General features: G+C 49.7%; 1 protein-coding gene across 1 annotated transcript in view; it reads left to right on the top strand.

Moving 5' to 3' along the window:
• The window catches only part of MPPED1 (metallophosphoesterase domain containing 1), a 71307-nt gene that overhangs the window by 25757 nt on the left and 27009 nt on the right, over positions 1 to 18541 (top strand). The gene's annotated exons all lie outside the window — the stretch shown is intronic.

The raw sequence follows: 18541 nt of genomic DNA, 5'->3' as shown, positions 1-18541 counted from the left end.
AGCTCTGAATTAGCAGTGCTGGTGACACCTTTGGGACCCCCTGGGAGGCACATGGCTGGATTGCCATGGAGGGCTTGAGGGAGGAGAGTGGGGGAAGCAGTGGCTGGATGGGGGATGGGAACCAAGTAGGGGAGGCCAGGCGGCTTCATGTAGGAAGTGACACTTGAGGGAGGCCTTGGCATTTGGGCAGTGTTTGGTCAAGTGAAGGCTGGGTTCAGGCCTTCCTGCTCGAAGGGGCAGGCCAACCAAGGGTCTGAGGCTGGAGCCCTGTCTTGCCATCGGTTTGCAATCGTTCACTCACTCAACAAACATTTATTGAGGACCTCTCTTGTCCTAGACCCTGTGCTAGGTGCTGAGGATACAGGTAGCAAAACAAACAAGACTTCCACTAAGAGATGTATATGTAAGAAAACACCATGGCATGATGGAGATGGAGTGAAGTGATAGCCTGTGGCCAAGTTAGACCCATCTAGGTTTAAGTCATAGTTCACCTGCTTCCCAGGTATGAGACCACGGGCAGGTGACTTACCTGCCCTGGGTCTTAGGTCCCCATCTGTACAATGGATCCTCCCAGGCTGGTGGTCGTGGGGAGGAGGGATGACCTGTTAATAACCACAGGGGCTCGGAGCCTTTGCTGGGTTTCCCTCTAGGACCCTCCTCTTCACCTTGCAGGGCATCTTTACTCCTTAGTACTCATTCGAGGCTGTGGAACCATTGGAGGGAATTGTTGGTTAGTAGAAAAATACCAGCTTGGTCATTCAAGAGTTGGAGAAGCAAGATTTTTCTTGCTGGTGTGCTTCTTTTCTTTTCTTTTCTTTTTTTTCTACCAACGTGGAGAGACGAGTTAGGATATGAAATAAGCCCGTGGGTTTTTTTTAAATGTCATTTTCATGCTGGACTTCATTCCAAAACAGGAATAGTCAACAGCCAGAACATCCTGGCTAGCACAGAAATGAAATATTCCATCCCCGTGTGCACACAAACTTCTGAAATGTCTGGAAGATCCCACCATTTCCCTGTCCGCACCTTCCCCCGCTTGCCTCCTGCACCCAGACTCAGCATAGACTTTATCGGAAGCTGTGTCGGGTTTGGTTTGGAGATTGTGATCACCACCTAGAGAGGGTGTGGAAACGGCCCTGTCCTACTGCTGCTGTTTTTCCCGAGCTGCCCCTGCTCACGGGGCATCTCCCCACCTGGTGTCTCACATAAGCCTCACAGCTCGCCCTTCTCAGACTTTAGGCACGTGAGAAGCTGCTGGAGAGGGACTCTTGTTAAAGTGTGGATCCCAATTTCGGCAGGTCTGAGATGGGCTGGAGATTGTGCATTTCTTATGAGCTCCCAGGCAGTGAGTAGTAGCCATAGACCAGCTCGGTCCAGTACGGTGGTCACCGGCCTCATGCAAGTACCGAGCATTTAACATGTGGCTAGTGTGACCGAGAAGCTGACTTTTTTTTTTTTTTAAGATTTTATTTATTCATGAGAGACAGAGAGGCAGAGACACAGGCAGAGGGAGAAGCAGGCTTCATGCAGGGAGCCTGTTGCAGGACTCGATCCCAGGACTCCAGGATCACGCCCTGGGACAAAGACAGGCGCCAAACCGCTGAGCCACCCAGGGATCCCCGAGAAGTTGACTTTTGTGTTTTAGTTCATCATAATTAATTTGAAATTAAATAGCTACAGGGGGTTAATCGCTATTGTACAGGATGACACAGCTAGACAACCCCTTGAGGTGTCTGCCATTAATGCCTCTGCAGATGAAGAAACTGAACTTGAGGAGGTGGAGAGCTTGCCCAAAATCATACAGTAAATAAAAGTGGAATCAGGATTCTCACCCAGGGTCTATGCTCTTTCTTAAATTTTTATTATTTTTTTTAATACCGAAGGTGACTTTTTTTTTTTTTTTAATGTGGGACTTTCTCCTGTGTATCCAGAAAATCCTAGCATTTTCAATTAGCAAATCACTCCTTTTCAAGACTGTTTCAGTATTCGTGACCAGGAGTAACACTTCATAGCATCAGGGCCAACCAACCAAAGTCATGTTTAAGGTGCTGACAGGCTGTGAAAATTTGTCCAGTACCCTATACTTCATATTCGAAACACACATTTTGCTACCAAGCCTTGGTTCCAAGTCTTATAGGGACATAATAGCAATAATGACTTCCTCTGGATGGCGGTTTATGGTTTAAAGGCACTTAACAGTTTAAGGCACTTTACAGTTTAAAGGCACTTCATGGTTTAAAGGTACTTTCATGTTGTTTGCTCCCTCGCAACAAGCAGCCTGGGTTCTTTGTAATGTTGTCCCCACTTTACAGACGAGAAGACTAAGGTCCAGTGTGGGGTTGTGGTTTCCTGGAGGTCATGCAGGTCCTGGCTTTCAAATGACACCTTCTCAGAGAGATCTTCCTTGGATTGGTCAGGCCTCCTACCCCGATGCTTCCTATCCAGCTCACCTGGCTTGATTTGTTCTGTTTCCATTATCCCCACCTGACCTGGTACTAAATTGTTTATTCTTTTATTGCCAACACCCCACAAAGGTCTAGGGAGGGATCCCAGATCCCATTGGGCCCCATGCATGCTTACACTTCAGCACCACGGACAGCCCCCCCCCCCCCCCCCCCCCCCCCCCCCCCCCCCCGCGCCTTTATCTTTTATAAATTAAATCAGATTCCTTACATGAGAGAGGAGCCAGTGGGAGGGATGCCGCCTTTGGAGCAGCAAGTGGACCCCTTCCCCAGCGCTGCCTGGCCACATGCCCAAGCTTCTGGGCAGCCTTGAGATAATTATTAATTTTATGCCTCCCTGTATTCATCTACAAGTGGGGGTACCAAGTGGGATGATCCATTTTCTTTGTGGAGCTATCATGTGGATTGGATAGGACATTGAGGTTGGGATCCTGCCTAACCAAGCACACTGATCTGGAGAGACTGGCCTCAGTTTTCTCATCTGTAAAAGGGGGCTCATGTTGACAGAACTCACTGAGGCAAGGGGTGATCTGGGCTCAGCATGGGGCTTGGCACAGGGTAAACACATGGTAGACTCAGCTACTGTTTCTGTTGTGGGTAGTTTGTGAATTCATCTAAAGTGCGGCACAAAGTAGATGCTAAGCTGACGGCAGCTTTCATAGTTATTATTAATATCATCCAAGGAGGCCTTTTTTTTTAATGATCAGATATTTAGAAGTTAGACTTTAGTTCTTTGAAATTTCTTTTAAAAGGAAAGCAGATTTTAAAAAGCGTATAGGGCTTTTTTTTTTTTATTTCTCTTAAGAAGAAGACGAATTTCACACCTTTGCCAGTGTGCACGATGCAAATGAAGATCTGAGACTCACCGAAGGCCGTTTAGAGCTAATTCTGGGCTGGTTTGACAGCCACGACACTGAAGGGGAAGCATCGAACTGACAAAACGGGGCTTTCTTTGGTAATGCCCAACCTCTCAAAGTAGTCACTTTCTGGACTACCGTTTGTCGTATCGGCGTTGTAAAGAATTTTTCATTCATTATGCAACTGTGTCCCCTCCTCCCTTAGCACTCATCATTGGTTCCCTGCTGTCACCTGTGTGAAATCCAGACCTTTTCCTGGTAGGGAGGGCCCCCTGTGGGTGTGATCCCAACTGTCCCTCCCAGGCCTGCTTCCACCCAGTTCTCCTGCCCTGGACTTTTTTTTTTTTTTTAAAGACTATTTATCCATTCAGGAGAGACACACAGAGAGAGATAGAGGCAGAGACACAGGCAGAGGGAGAAGCAGGCTCCACACAGGGAGCCCAACATGGGACTCGATCTGGGGTCTCCAGGATCATGCCCTGGGCCGAAGGCAGCGCTTAAACCGCTGAGCCACCAGGGCTGCCCCTGCCCTGGACTTCTAAGCAATTGCCAAATACCTAGCAGGTGGATTTTCCCACCTCCAAGCCTTTGCTTGTATGAAGTGTTCTTGATGCCCCTTCCCTACCTTGTCTGCCTGGGGAGCTGCGATTCATCCCTGGTACCTGTTTCTATGATTATGTCTCTCATCCACCGTTTCAGAGCCCTCCCTTACTCCTGGTCAGGGAAAGGAGAGCTGTATGGTTCTGTATGACTTGGTGTCACCCCCACTACAGATCCCAAACTGCTTGCCTGTGTCTTTCCCACACCAGAGGGCAGGAGAAGGGACTGTGTCTGGACTGCTCTCTTCCCAATTCCCAGCACTAATTAGAGCCAAGGACAAGGATTGTGGAATAAAGGAGTGGATAAACAGGAGTGCAAGATGATTTTACTTTATCTTAACATTCCAAAATGTCATTTTAGCTTGCAAATGGTTGGTTTTACAAAGAAAGATTTTGAAAATAGGAACCTGTAGCCTTTATAATTTTTTAATACTTATTTCAGTGGCTACTGCAAAGGCCATTGCTTTGGGCTGTATTTTCTCCTCTTTAAAAGAGCTGTTTGTAGCCAGAAGGCACCTGTGAAACCTTTTGGAAAAATATTCAGTAACAGAAGGGCCGTGGATCTGACCCTGTAGCCCTGCCTTTCATCCAGGGCTGTCAAACTCTGGGAGAAATCCATACTGGGAATCTTCTGGTAAGGTGGAAGCAGGTGTGGGCTTCCTGTCCTGAAGCTTCTTGGCCAGGACTTTTCTATATGGAGGTGAGGGGGCTGAGGCTCTAGATGGCTACTTAGTCCCTTTCCACTTCCAAACCGTGATGACCTCTGAAGTTCTAAAATTGTCTGCCTCCATGATCAGAATGATTGGCCTCAAGGGCTGTAAGATTCTAAAAAAGCATTTCTAGGATTCGAAGGTACCAGGAACCTATAATTTTACCTGCTCACAATTCTAGTTGTCTGGGATTCAGGGTCCTTAATTTTCTTCCTTGGAGGTTTAAAAAAGATTTTTAAATTGTGGTTAAAATATGCATAACAGGGATCCCTGGGTGGCGCAGCGGTTTGGCGCCTGCCTTTGGCCCAGGGCGCGATCCTGGAGACCCGGGATCGAATCCCACGTCGGGCTCCCGGTGCATGGAGCCTGCTTCTCCCTCCGCCTGTGTCTCTGCCATTCTCTCTCTCTCTGTGACTATCATAAATAAATAAAAAAATTAAAAAAAAATAAAATAAAATATGCATAACATTTATCATTCTAGCTTTTTAAAAAAGTGTGCCGTTCAGCGGCATTAAATACCCTCACATTGTTGTGCGACCATCACCACCATCTGTCTTCAGAACTTTTTCATCTTATAAAACCAAAACTCCATACCTAATCAACTATAAATCCCTATATCCTCTCCCCTCAGCCACTGGCAACCACCATTCTGCTTTCTGTTTCTTTCTTTCTTTTTTTAATATTCTATTTATTTATTTGTGAGAGACAGACAGAGAGAGAGAGAGAGAGAGAGAGAGAGAGAGGCAGAGACACAGGCAGAGGGAGAAGCAGGCTCCATGCAGGGAGCCTGACGTGGGATTCGATCCCGGGACTCCAGGATCACGCCCTGGGCCAAAGGCAGATGCTCAACCGCTGAGCCACCCAGGGATCCCCCTTGCTTTCTGTTTCTATGAATTCGATTACTCCAGGTACCTCATATAGGTAGACTCATACAGTATTTGGTCTCGTGTGGCTGGTTTATTTCCCTGAGCATATCTTCACGATGCATGCATGTGTCAGCCTTTCCTTTTCTAAGGCTGAATGATATTCCATTGTGTGGATATATTGCCTTGTGTTTATCTGTTCTCCTATCGATGGACACTCAAGTTCGGTCCACCTTTTGGCTACTGTAAATAAGGCTGCTATATGAACACGGGTGTACAAATATCTCTTTGAGACTCTGCTCTCAGTTCTTTGGGGGCATATACCCAGAAGTGAAATTGCTGGATTGGATGCTAGTTCTATTTTTAATTTTTCAAAGAATTGGCATACTGTTTCCCGTAGAGGCTGTTCCATTTTACATTTCCACCAACAGTATACAAGAGGTTCCCATTTCTCCGCATCCTCACCAACACTTGCTTTCTGGGGTTTTGATAATAGCCATTCTAATAGGTGGGAGTTATCTTACCGTGTTTTGATTTGCATTTTCCTGAAAATGTGATGTTTGAACATCTTATGTGCTCATTGGCCATTTGCATGGGTTCCTTGGAGAAGTGTTTATTCAAGTCCTTTGCATTTTTTTTGTTGTTGTTGTTGTTGAATTCTGCAGAGTTCTTTATATATTCTGGATATTAACCCCTTATCAGAAATATGATTTAAAATATTCCCCCCAGGGATCCCTGGGTGGCGCAGTGGTTTGGCGCCTGCCTTTGGCCCAGGGCGCGGTCCTGGAGACCCGGGATCGAATCCCACATCAGGCTCCCGGTGCATGGAGCCTGCTTCTCCCTCCGCCTGTGTCTCTGCCTCTCTCTCTCTCTGTGACTATCATAGATAAATAAAAAATTAAAAAAAAAATAAAATAAAATATTCCCCCCATTCTGTGGGTTGCTTTTCACTTGGTTGATGGTATCCTTTGATACGCAGAAGGTTTTAATTTAGAGGTATTTTTTTCTCTCATTGGTATCATAGTCAAGAAATCAGGTGCCAAATCTAATGTCATGAAGCTTTGCCCCTATGTTTTCTTTTAAGAATTTTGTAGTTTTAGCTCTTAATTTAGGTCTTTGTTCATTTTGAGTTAATTTTTGTGTGTGGCCAGAGTCCAACTTCACTCATTTGCATGCAGATAGCCAGTTTTCTCAGAACCACATGTTAGGAAGATTATCCTTTCCCCCACTGAGTGGTCTTGGCACCTTTGTTGAAAGCCATTTGACCATATAATTTCGGCTCAGGTCATGATCTCAGGGTCGTGGGATACTGTTTAAAGTGTTCTCTCTCTATCGCTCTCTCTCTCTCTCTCTCCCCCCTTGTCCCTCCCCCTCCTTTCCCTCTCTCTTAAAAAAACAAGAAGAAGAAAAGAAAAGAAAAAAATCATTTGGCCATATATGTGAAGATTTATTTCTGGCATCTCTATTCTGTTCCATTGATCAGCATCTGTATTTAGGCCAGTACCACACTGTTTAATTACTATAGCTTTTTAGTAAGTTTTGAAATCAGAAAGTGTTTGACCTCCAACTTTGTGTTTCTTTTTTGAGACTATTCAGGGTCCCTGGAGATTCCATATGAATTTTGGCTTGGGTTTTCTATTTCTGCAAGAAATATCCTTGAGATTTTGGTAGGGATTGCATTGAATCTTGAGATTGCTTTGGGTAGTATTGATATCTTAACCATATGAACCCTTCCAATCCATGAACATGGGATGTCTTTTAATTTATTGGTGTCTTCTTTAATCTTTTTCAGCACATGTTTTGTAGTTTTCAACATACAAATTTTTTACCTCTTTGGTTAAGCTTATTCCTAAGTATTTTCTTCTTCTTCTTCTTCTTCTTCTTCTTCTTCTTCTTCTTCTTCTTCTTCTTCTTCTTCTTCTTCTTCTTCTATTTTCTTCTTTTTCATGCTATTGCAAATGGTGGTGTTTTTGGCTTATTAGTGTATAGAAACACAACTGAGTTTTTTGCACATTGTTTTTGTGTCCTGAACCTTTGCCAAAATCATTTAATTTGTTCTAAGATCTATATTGCTATTTAAAATGGTCTTCAGGGCAGCCCAGTTGGCTCAGCGGTTTAGTGCTGCCATCAGCCCTGATCCTGATCCTGGAGACCCAGGATCGGGTCCCATGTCGGGCTCCCTGCATGGAGCCTGCTTCTCCCTCTGCCTGTGTCTCTGCCTCTCTCTCTCTCTCTCTGTCTTTCATAATAAATAAATAAAATCTTTTAAAAAAAAGAATCACTAACTTTATTTAAAAAAATGGTCTTCATAGGCTGTTTACAGTGGCCACAAGATCTTTTCCAAAGTATTATGTTATTTAAAATAAAATCATTCAAGGTTACTCATAACAGGAGAGACCTCGTAAGGACTTAAATATATGGCAACAGTCTTTTTTGGAGGAATGTTTCATAAAAACAACCTCTGGCATGTGTAGTATGTCCTGGGTGCCACACAGAGGGGAAGTCATGGGCTTCAGCTCAGAGAGCTCTGGGTTCAGATTCCCACTTATGTGCTTATCATTTGTGTAGTTATGTAACCTCATCGAGCCCCAGTTTCTCTATCTGTCAAACATTCTGCCCATTTTGCAAGACTGTTATTTTGAGAGTTAGAAACAGAGCAGGGGGGAGCTTGTCTCAGAATCTCATCAGGTGCTACCTGTGATGTCATTAATGGCTGCTTGACCTCTCCAGGTGAGGAGCTGCTTGGCCAGATCACCTGTCTTTGAACCTGGATACCAGAGTAATCCCAGCACTTAGATGCTCAGAATATCAGAGAAATCAACCAAGTAAGGTTTTCTGTCTGCCTGTCTTTGGGTCGGTCTTAACTGTGCCTTGGTTTGATTTGGGTCTAGGTTTTGAGCAACAGGTAGAGCAAGTGAGAGGTCAGGCTACCCCTGGAGAGAATTAGGAAGTGGGCAAGGATGGGATCCCCAGGTGGCTCAGCAGTTTGGACCCTGCCTTCGGCCCAGGGTGTGATCCTGGAGTCCTGGGATCAAATCCCACATCGGGCCTGCGTGGAGCCTGCTTCTCCCTCTGCCTGTGTCTCTGCCTCTCTCTCTCTCTGTGTCTCTCATGAATAAATAAATAAAATATTTTAAAAAAGGAAGTGGGCAAGGAGCTTCTAGCCTCCTGTTGCCTTCTTATTTGATTAAAGTTTTATTTGCATTAAAGTAATATGTATATATAGTCACAGCACACTGTGATGCTTATGATGCTTATGATGAAACCAAGAGTCCTCTCCCCCACCCCTCTCAGTCCCGATTCCCATTTCCTGTGTGGTCCTGGTTGCTCTCATTACCAAGGTGTCTCTAAGTCACAACCTTATATTATTATCTTTTACTTTTCAATTTTAGATGTTACTCTCTAATTTCTTACAATTGAAAATGAAGATTTGGGATCCCTGGGTGGCGCAGCGGTTTGGCGCTTGTCTTTGGCCCAGGGCGCGATCCTGGAGACCCGGGATCGAATCCCACATCAGGCTCCCGGTGCATGGAACCTGCTTCTCCCTCTGCCTATGTCTCTGCCTCTCTCTCTCTCTCTGTGACTATCATAAATAAATAAAAATTAAAAAAAAAAAAAAAAGAAAATGAAGATTTAGAGACTCAGCCTCTCTACCCATTACACACATCTCTTCTCCTTTTTATTCTAAGACGGTTTAAGGTTAAACGTTCGTGCACAACTTGCTGTTTCCCCTGAAGAGGTTCATTGTTTTGTGTGCTTGCTTGTTTTTCTGTGTACACATCATGGTTCATACCTGTGTCCTGCAGAGTTTTAAATGCCCCTTCGCAGTGTGGGGAGCTGGGCTAAGCCATCTTTGGCTCCTTTTTCTCTTTTTCCCTTGAGCCTCTGACCCCTGGCCCAGTTTGAACTGTTGGGACCTGCGTATAGCCCTCATCTCGGGATGAGGAGTTCCCATCTTTTTTCTGGCCTGGAGCCCCTGGTTCTAGCACCTCATGGCTTCCTTTTTCTTGGTTTACTCTCTCATTTTGGTGGAATACACCCTCCAGTAGCCTTCTGAGAAAGAATACAGTAGACATAAATGTTTGGCAAAGCTGCATATCAGAAAAAGTCCCTTATTCTGTCCTCAGTCTTAACTGATAGCTTGCCGAGCTGTAGAATTCTGGGCAGCACATCATTTTCCCCCTCAGAATTTGGAAGGTGTGACTCCAGAAATTTTCCTGTAGCTTGTGATACAGCCAGTGAGAACCCCACTCTTGTTTGGATACCTCATCCTTAGTATATGAGCTGTCTTATTTCTGGGCAGTGTGCCTTGGGTGTGAGTCTTTTTTTCATTCATTTTTCTGGATACTCGGGCAACCTTTTTAATGGCTCAGACTTTGCCCTTTAATCCTGGGATATTTTCTCATATTATTATATATACTTTTAATTTCCTTCTTCTTTTTTTAAATTTGTGACGTCTCCTTCTACAACTCATACAACTGATTTTGGTATCTTTTCTCACTGGGTCCTCATGTCATTGTCTTTCTGTTATTCTCTGGGTGATTTTCTCAACTTTATCTTCCCACTCTTTCACCAAATTTAAAAAATTCTGCTAAAATTTTCTTTCTTTTGTTAAGAGCACCCTGCAAGAGTTTCATGGGTGCAATATCTTCTATGATCTCACCAAGGGTGTTAATTATATATTTAGTTATTTCTCCTGCATCAGTACCATTTTCTCCAATTTCCTTTCTTCCTTTCCTTTCTTCAGCTTGTTTCTGGCTCTATGTTCTGCGTGGAGGTTTTCCTCTGAGGTCTGATGATCCTGTGTGTTTTTGCGTTTGAAAGCTGTGTGTGTGCAGGGGAGCATGCTGCTTGCCATGATGGGACCTGGCTGTCCCTGTGGGAGAACTGCCTATATCTGTGTCTGTAGGTTTTCTCTACTGCCCCTGTCTTTCTCCCCAGAGAGTGGTTCCCCGTTTGTAAGCCTGGCTCCTAGGATTTGAGAACTGAGTGAGGAAGGGACCTGGGGTCTCCAAAGCCACCATGTTTATGCATGTCACTGTATCTCCCTCTTGTTCATCCCCTGCCTTTCTGCCCATCCTCCTTTGGGCCTGATGGTCCCTAAATGGGTTTCTTTGGAACTGCTATTTCCCTTGAAACTAAAGCCCCTTCTTCTGTGGAGACTAGGAGGAAAGGGCCTGGTTCCCTTAATGGGTGTAATGGGGGAGGGGCCCAGACCTACTTGCTCCTACATGTTCTAGATCAGACCACACACCGGGGTCTGCATCCCTGAGCCACCTGAGCCTCTGGCCACAGCTGGGTTTCCTTCCTGTGATGCTCCCCTCCCCCAGTGCTTCCCTTCCCCCACCTCCCTGCAACCTTCTCCCAAGGCTTAGGCTTTGGTTTCAGTTTTTTCTGCTTAGCCAAGCCAGTCCACTCATCCATTCTTCAGACTCTCAAACTTTTACCCTTGGAGGTTTGTGCTTTTTTGATTGCTTTACTGTTGATTTCATGGGGTGCCAGCACAAGTAGAGGGATGTGGGCATTCAGATGCCATCCTGTGAAAGTGCCTTTTAGGTCATACCCTGTGACACCCTGCTGGGGAGCCCCCACCCCTGCATTACTTACACACCTGCCTAGAAGGTGTGTTGAGGAACAGCCATCCTGCTGCTTGGGTTGGGTGGAGGTTGTTCATGGCAGGCATCTTGGAGGAAGCAGCACCTGGGCTGACTGTGTAGAGTGAGTGGAATTGGAGTGGCCTCAGAAAGAAGGGCAGGGATGGGGTCCCAGGTGGGTGGAACAGCAGGAGCAAAAGTCAGGAGGCCTCCAGCAGCTGGGGCACGCAGGGGCAGGGCAGGGCAGGGCAGGGGGTGTTGTGCAAGGTGAGGTCCGAGCACCGACAGAGCCTGGCCCAGAGGGGGCGCCATAGCCTCAAGTGCCGAGGTTTACCTGCCTGGCCCCCACCGAGGCCCCAGGGCCTTTCCTGAACACCTGTGCAGGAGCCTGTTCTTCCAGGCTGTGGCTTCCCTGGAGGTTCACAAGGAACCTTTCTGGCCGCATTTGGACTTAGTTTTGGGAGGAAAACACAAAGTTTCTGGTTGTCCCCTTCAGACTGAAGTCATCTATGCTCTGCAGTAGCAGTTGAAACAACCGTTTAAAGATGATTAGGACTGAATGTTCCTGTTTTTAAAACATCTCCCATGAAAAACAAATGTTTGAAAGTTAAACATTTTGGCTATTAGGACGGAACAGAAGAAAAATTGCATTTGCCTTTTAAATATGGGCACCAGCGCTGAGTTGGGAATCCAGAACCCTCCCACGCCGGACCACAGGCCAGGGTTAGGTGGGCTGGGTGGCAGGGCCCTCCTGCAGGTCAGTGCCAGGTCTGCGGTCCCAGGACAGCTCCTTCCCACCCTGGGTGTCTCCACACACAGCTCCGGGCAGCCTGACCTGCCAGCGTGACCCCAGGCAGGTGTCCTGACCTCCCTAGGCCACTTTTCTCATCTCTAACATTTCTGGACACAGTGTTTGGTCCTAACAGCCCTGGAAGGCCCTGGTACTGGCTCACATCCAGGTAGTATCAACAAGCCTGTGATTTTCCCTATTCTGATGCTTTGACATCTCGGGGCTTTGCTGAGCCTGGAGGGACCCCGCCTCCCAGGGTGTTAACCAATTCTGGAGAGAGTGAAGGACCCACCTTTGAGCTCGCCTTTCATATACAAACCAACCCACTCCCTCCCTTTTAGGATCTCACTCAGTCCCTGTGTCTCCCCACCCCCAACCCTGTCACCCCAGGGCCAGGCACCCGACAGTAGGGGCAGCCCCTGGATGCCACCCAGTTCCCCAAGTCTGCCAAAGTTGTTCAAACCTGCCAATCCTAAACGTGCTTACCCTGCCTCCCTGTCTTTTCCCTCGGAAACCACAACAAAGGCTCTGGTCCAGGTTTCTTCTCCACTCCCTCTGCTCCCTGACCGGGCCCGGCTTCCCCGTGTGGCCAGTACAGCCCTGAATGCGCCCCCTGTCTAGGGATCTGTGAGTATAAATTCCTTATTCATGACAATCGTTTCCCTGTCTGCGTGTCATACTATACCTGATTAAAACAAATCCCTGGGTAAGTGCAGCACAGGTGCTTTACACATCTTCTGGGGGGATTGTTGCAAGAACCCTGAACATTGTTCTTATAGATGAAGATGCTGAGGCTCAGAGAAGTGAGCCTTTTCACCCCAGGCCAGCCAGCCAGTAGGTGGAAATGGGATTCAGGCTTTTTCAGCTCCATGACTGCGAGTGAGTACCCCTAACCCTTTGGCTACACTGCCTCTCACCTGGGGAACCAGGGAAATCTAGAAGCCTTGAATGCAAATTGCCTGTTACACAACCTAGCACCAGGAAATACAGAGTTGCACAGCAGAAAACAATTTTGCAGGCACCACCCGTGCGCCTGTTCCTATCACTGGGCTCTGGCCCCCCGCCCAGGCACGCATCTTCAGACCTCTCCTGCCATGCCTGGGACACGCAGAATCCCCATCTCCTCTCATTTGCCGGCCCACGTCCTCGGCGTGTGCTTGGCTGTGTGATTCCATCCCCGGCATTAACGCGCCCGAGCTGTGCCGAGACCCTCCGGGGGCTCAAAGCTGAGGCGTGCAGCCTGCTTCAGCCCCATCTTATTCTAGACCGTGCACCACACCAAGAAGCCTGCTAATGTGAGTCTCCCAGACATTGGCAAGTGTTTAAACACAGAACTGTCAAAGATGTACTAAAAATGCAATCAGAGATCGTTATGCTGTCTCTTTATTCCATCCCCCTCTGCCGCGGTCTGTGAGATGGGAATGGGCGGGAAAAGCCGTAAGTGGGCATTTTCCTGATTGTCGCTGCATTTAGAGAACACTAAAACTCTGCCGGGCTCAATGCACCGCTCTGGGAATGGCATAGATGACAGAGAAGCATGCGCATATCTTGTTGAATTTAACAGATTACCCAGTTTGGAGGCAGCACTTTCTGTTCAATGGGATGGGTAAGTGTTAGCGATAAAGAATTGTAACCTTTTGGAAGGAGATTAATCTTGGAAGCACACAAGTAGCAGAGGTTTTCGTCCGCGTCCCTCGCACACCGTGCACGCCTGCTGCTGGGTGGTGTCTGTAGGGGGGTGCGTGTCTATTTGGAAATATACGACAAAGGGGAAGTTAAAACAATATGGTCATCCTCTGCTGCTCAGCCGATTCCTACCTAATGGGCTTGTTACCACCAACAAATCCAGGGCTAGCAAATGCCAGGAACTCAGATCATCTGGCCGGGAAGAAAGGACACCCTTGGGGAAGATGGTCCAACGTTGTTATACGGAATGCGAAGGTTTCCATGAGGTCTTGGGGCTCTGGGTTGGGACCTCGGGTTGGGAGGTCAGCCACCTGGCCCAGGATCCCACCAGCCCCTCAAGTCCATGCTCCGCTCCTCCCACCTGTCCTCCTGTCTTTCCGGTCCACAGCCCATTGAGCAGGTGCCACCAGAGGCTGGTGTGGCCGCTGTCCAGACATCCCCCCGCCTCCCTCGGAGGATGGAAGCAAGGGCTCAAGTCCCGGCTCTCCACGGTCTTGCTGAGTGACCCCAGGCAGCTCCCCTCCCCTCTCTGAGCTCGTTTCCTCCTTTCCCCACTGTGTGGTGTGGACTGGAACCTCTGTGTGTCCCCTCTGGCCCTGACCTTATGACTGAGTCCCGTGCGTCCAAGTGTCCCTGATGGTGTCTCAACAGGGCTCATGTTCCATCAGAGCTTGTGGATGACTGACCGGGCTGGGGGTGGTGTTACAACAGGGCCCAGACTCGGGGAAGAAAGCGAGTTTCTGGCCTGATGGGCTTTTGGGATACGAGGACCAGGTTCTTTGCTTCTGAGGGGCTGCTGAGGGGAGGTGGGTAAGAGACATTTCGACCCAGCTGTCCCCTCTCTAGGCTTCACCAGGCTGCCCAGACACCTGCCTGAAGAGCATTCCCTCTCCTGGGGTCCGGGCACTTCCGGCACTTTGCCTGGCAGGTGTTTCGGTCAGGTGCCCTCTTCCCTGCTGCTGGGAAGGACAGCGGCAGGAGGGGACAAAGGGAACAGCACTAATTTCCTCCGTGCGCTGAAAGGTTGTGGTCATCTCATCCTTTTACCCACAAAGCCCCTGCCAATTGCTCAGTCACTGCAGTCCCCGAACACTCCCCACCTTCACTGCCTAGACGGGAGGGAGAGGCACAAGCTAAGCAAGTAAGCCTGGGGCCACTGGTCACTGGGCGTTTCCCCCACAGTCAGGTTGGGAAGAGCTGCAGGATCATGGGAGCACCTGGAGGCTAATGCAGCCTGAGGTTCTAACAGCAGAGGTAGCGATCCTAGAATAGACTTCTCTCCACCACTGCAGGCTGGTCTGGCTGTTCCAGAGCTTTAGTCCTGGCTCCCCCATCCCCACTCCCACTTGGGAGACAGCAGGTCTGATTAGAGACAATTCAGAGATGGACATTTCGGGGTGTGGGGGAGGGACACGGGTCTGCAAGGAGGTTGGAGAAAACATCTGGAGGAAAGGTGAGGGGACCCAGGGAGTCAGGTGGTATAAAGAAGACAGCCAGGGTTCTCTCACGATGGGTGGGTTGATTGATAGACGTGTTCATCCATCTCTCCCTGTCCGTGCATTCATCCATAACCCATCCACCTCTGTCCTTCCATCCGTCTGTCCACCCACCGTCCGCTCACCGGGAGGCTTGGGGTGCCAGTTCTGGATGAGTTTGATGGGGCCCAAGCCCCAAGGTCTGTCAAGCGTCCAGTGCCGTGTGTGGCAATCAGTCACTTTATTGCTTATTTGTGTAAACTCAGGCAACCTCTTGGAGCCTCGCCCGGATGTAAGATGGGGACAGTTACGCTTAAGTGTCTGTGAAGGTCACACTCAGCTGGCAAGTTCCCAAGTCCAAGGGACCATCCAGACACGTCTGTGGGTGGGCCTCCCGCTCAGGGGGGCAACGGTGCTGGACCAGTGATGTGTTTGCCAGTGGATGCACCCCCTGCCTCCAAGCCACATGCACCCACTTTGTAGGGAGAGCCCCGACAGTATCTGAGGGTACCCTGCAGCATGTTGTGGCTCCCGTCCCCACCTGGCTTTAGGTACAGGAGCCTTGATACCCCCCCATCCACTGTTCCCCCAGAGGAGGGGAACTCTGCCGAGGAGAGAGGAACAGGGGTGAGCTGACGGCGTCGAGCTCACTCCCCGGTCCCTGGGAGTCAGGAGCAGCAGAAATAAATGCAACTATACAGTTGGAGTAATTTGTTAATTAGTGTAAGTAACACCCCCAGTCAGAGACAGGCCGTAAATACATCACTGCGGCTCCGCTCCCCCAGCCGGGGCGATGCTCAGAGGGGGATGGATGCATCAGAGCCTGGAGGTGGGGGGCAGAGGCCACCCTTCTCCCCCAACTGCCTGCAGTGTGGGAAGGGGCTCAGCTCGGTGGCCTGGCAGACTTGAAGGAGTCCGAGTCGCTGACCCCAGGTGTGGGATCAGCTGGACCAACCCCCAGTGTCCCCTCCCCTGTGCACCTGCTGTGGGACCTGGGCCCACAGCCTCATTTCCCACAGTTACAGAGCATATTTCAGAAAGTTCCACGGGGAGTGGAGGGACCAGCCTTGACCCAGGATGGCTGGCCCCACCTTGGGGTCCAGGAGATTGGCAGTCTTCCCCGGGGTGTCCTCCACGATGCTTCCCCAGATGCTCAGGGTCCCTGCAAACCTCCCTCCCCGCAGGTGGCTGGGGCAGGGCCACCGGAGGAAGGGTTCTCTGCTTCATGTCACCCCGTGGTGCTCTCGGGGGCTTCGTTTGCCAGGCTTCGGCTGGCACCTGCCAGGGGGCGATGAGCAAAGCACACACGTCTGCTCCTGTGCCCCCGGAGCTGTCTGGCCCCTTGGGAAACAAGCAGATACCCCGCGTCCCAGGGCCCCGAGAGCCCGTCCCCCTTGCCTCACCGACAGCACTGAGGGGCAGGTCTGTTCCCCGCAAGTCTCCAGGACTGGGGCAAGGCCCGGAGACCAGATGCCTGTGCGGGGTGAGGGGGGGCGCAGTTCCTTAAAATGAGTGAGGGGGGCTGGGTGTGCGTGGTTGGGACAGGAGGGGACCACAAACCGCCATCGGCTGCCCGTCTAAGGGAGGCAGATACTCAGCGCTTGACTGGGCCAGGAGCATGCACTTTTAAAATTGATTGATCGATTTTTAGAAAACAAAGAATGGCATTTTATTGGGGATTTTTTTGCATTTTTTAAATGTTGGCAGCCAGATTCAAATAAAAACATTTTGCCAAATGAAATGTGCCTGTGGGCAGGTCTGGCCTGCAAACCGTGGCCCAGGGAAGCTGACACCGTGACTGCCAAGTGCTGTGCGTCTCTGTTCGGTATCTTCTGAAACCCCAGTGCGGTTTTGCAGGGCAGGTGCTCTGCCTGCTTCATGGGTGGGGAGACCGAGGCACACAGCTGGCTAGTGGCAGAGCTGGGTCTGGGACCTAGGCCGTCAGCGCCTGTCATTATCTCAGGGCTCCCAAGATTTGATAAACACCAAAGAACAGAAAACCCTCTTTTCTCAAACTTGTGAAGGATTCTGGGGTGGCTGGAGAGGCAGTGGAGAGCAAGATTATGGTTTTCTGCCAATTTTCCAGCAAACTCCTATCTTGCTCCCTTTCTGCTTTGTGGCCGGGCTGGGACTCAGGTGGCCATGGCCACAGAGCTCAAGGATGTGGAGGTCCTGGTCTCGGGGATGGGTCGGGCCGTGGAGAAATATAACTACTTTCTGGACTCTTCTGTTCCCTTGTGGTTAGAATATAATAGTTATAGTACAAAAAAACATTGTTGTATTATTGTTTATTATTATCATGATTTATTGTTTGCCACAAGACTCGCCCTGCCCCTTCCCGGAGCTCACACAGGGCTGGGAAAGCACATTTCTTCCTAGAATGCCGAGTCTGTCCCAGACCGCCCGTCTGTCACATCTGATCCCATATTGTGGGCGTCAGTTCTCAGTAAGGCAAACTTAGAATTTGGGGCATTTCTGGAAGTGGGTTCCTGACACAGCGCTCGCACGGCAGAGGATGCAGAGGGGTCAAGGGGCAGAAGGCCCTGCTCTTCCTGGACTGTGTTCCACTCCCTGGGGAGCCAGTCACGGGGCAATGGCTCCGTGGAGCCTGGAGGGGTCAGAGAGGTCCTTAGCCCCTAGGGACACCCACCTTGATCAGAGGGGAAACTGAGGCTCAGTGAGGTTAGGTGGCTGGCCCCTTTGAGAGGTACCAGAGCCGGGATTTGAACTGAGGTCAGGCGGCTGCCACACTGAGCTCGTGTGTGTTCTTGTGTGGATCATGGGCACCCAAGATCAAGGAAGATGTGCTGGGAGGCATGGCTCTCCATTAGCTGGGTGGTGTCTTGCTCTTCCTTCTCCATGTGTCTGGAGCTGGGAGGTCGAGGACCCTTGGGAGGGCTCCCCTATGTGTCATAGGGGACAGAAGGCCAGGGCCGGAGGCATGGTCATGGCTTTCAGGTGTCAGGATGGGACTCTGCATCCTGGCCTCATGGAGGGCACTTTCCTGGGCTCTCCCCAAGCAGGTGGAAAGCGTTGGGGTCACACAGGACTGGCTCAGAGGCCAGTCTGCCACCTGTGGGCCGTGTGTCCTCCAGCATGTCACGGCCTAGCTCCCTGAGCCTCAGTTTCTATATCAGTACCATGGAATGGGAGGTGCGTGGCTCAGTGCCTGGCACGGATGCGCTGCAGGAGGCCTCTGGGACCACGGGAGCGAGTCATTTTGCTGAAGAATCTGGGACAAGAGAAGTGGCTGAAGCGAGTGCATGGGAGAGCTTAGTGTCCTGTGCTGGCTCCCGCAGAAGCCCGCGTTGGAGTCATTTAGACGTTGCATCCGATGGCCACGACTACTCTATGTGGTAGCTGTGGTATGTCACCAGTTTCCTGCCTGGACTCTCCTATCGGAGGCCCATGCTGGGCTGGCATGTCACACGTCCCCGTCGTGCTTGCCTGACCCACGGGGGCCCGCCCCAACTGGAGGGGCCCGGGGGAAGGGTCTGGGCCTTCG

This window comes from Vulpes lagopus, chromosome 5 (genome assembly GCF_018345385.1).
Source record: "Vulpes lagopus strain Blue_001 chromosome 5, ASM1834538v1, whole genome shotgun sequence".
Taxonomy (NCBI): Eukaryota; Metazoa; Chordata; class Mammalia; order Carnivora; family Canidae; genus Vulpes; species Vulpes lagopus.
This window is presented reverse-complemented; position numbering and strand designations above follow the sequence as displayed.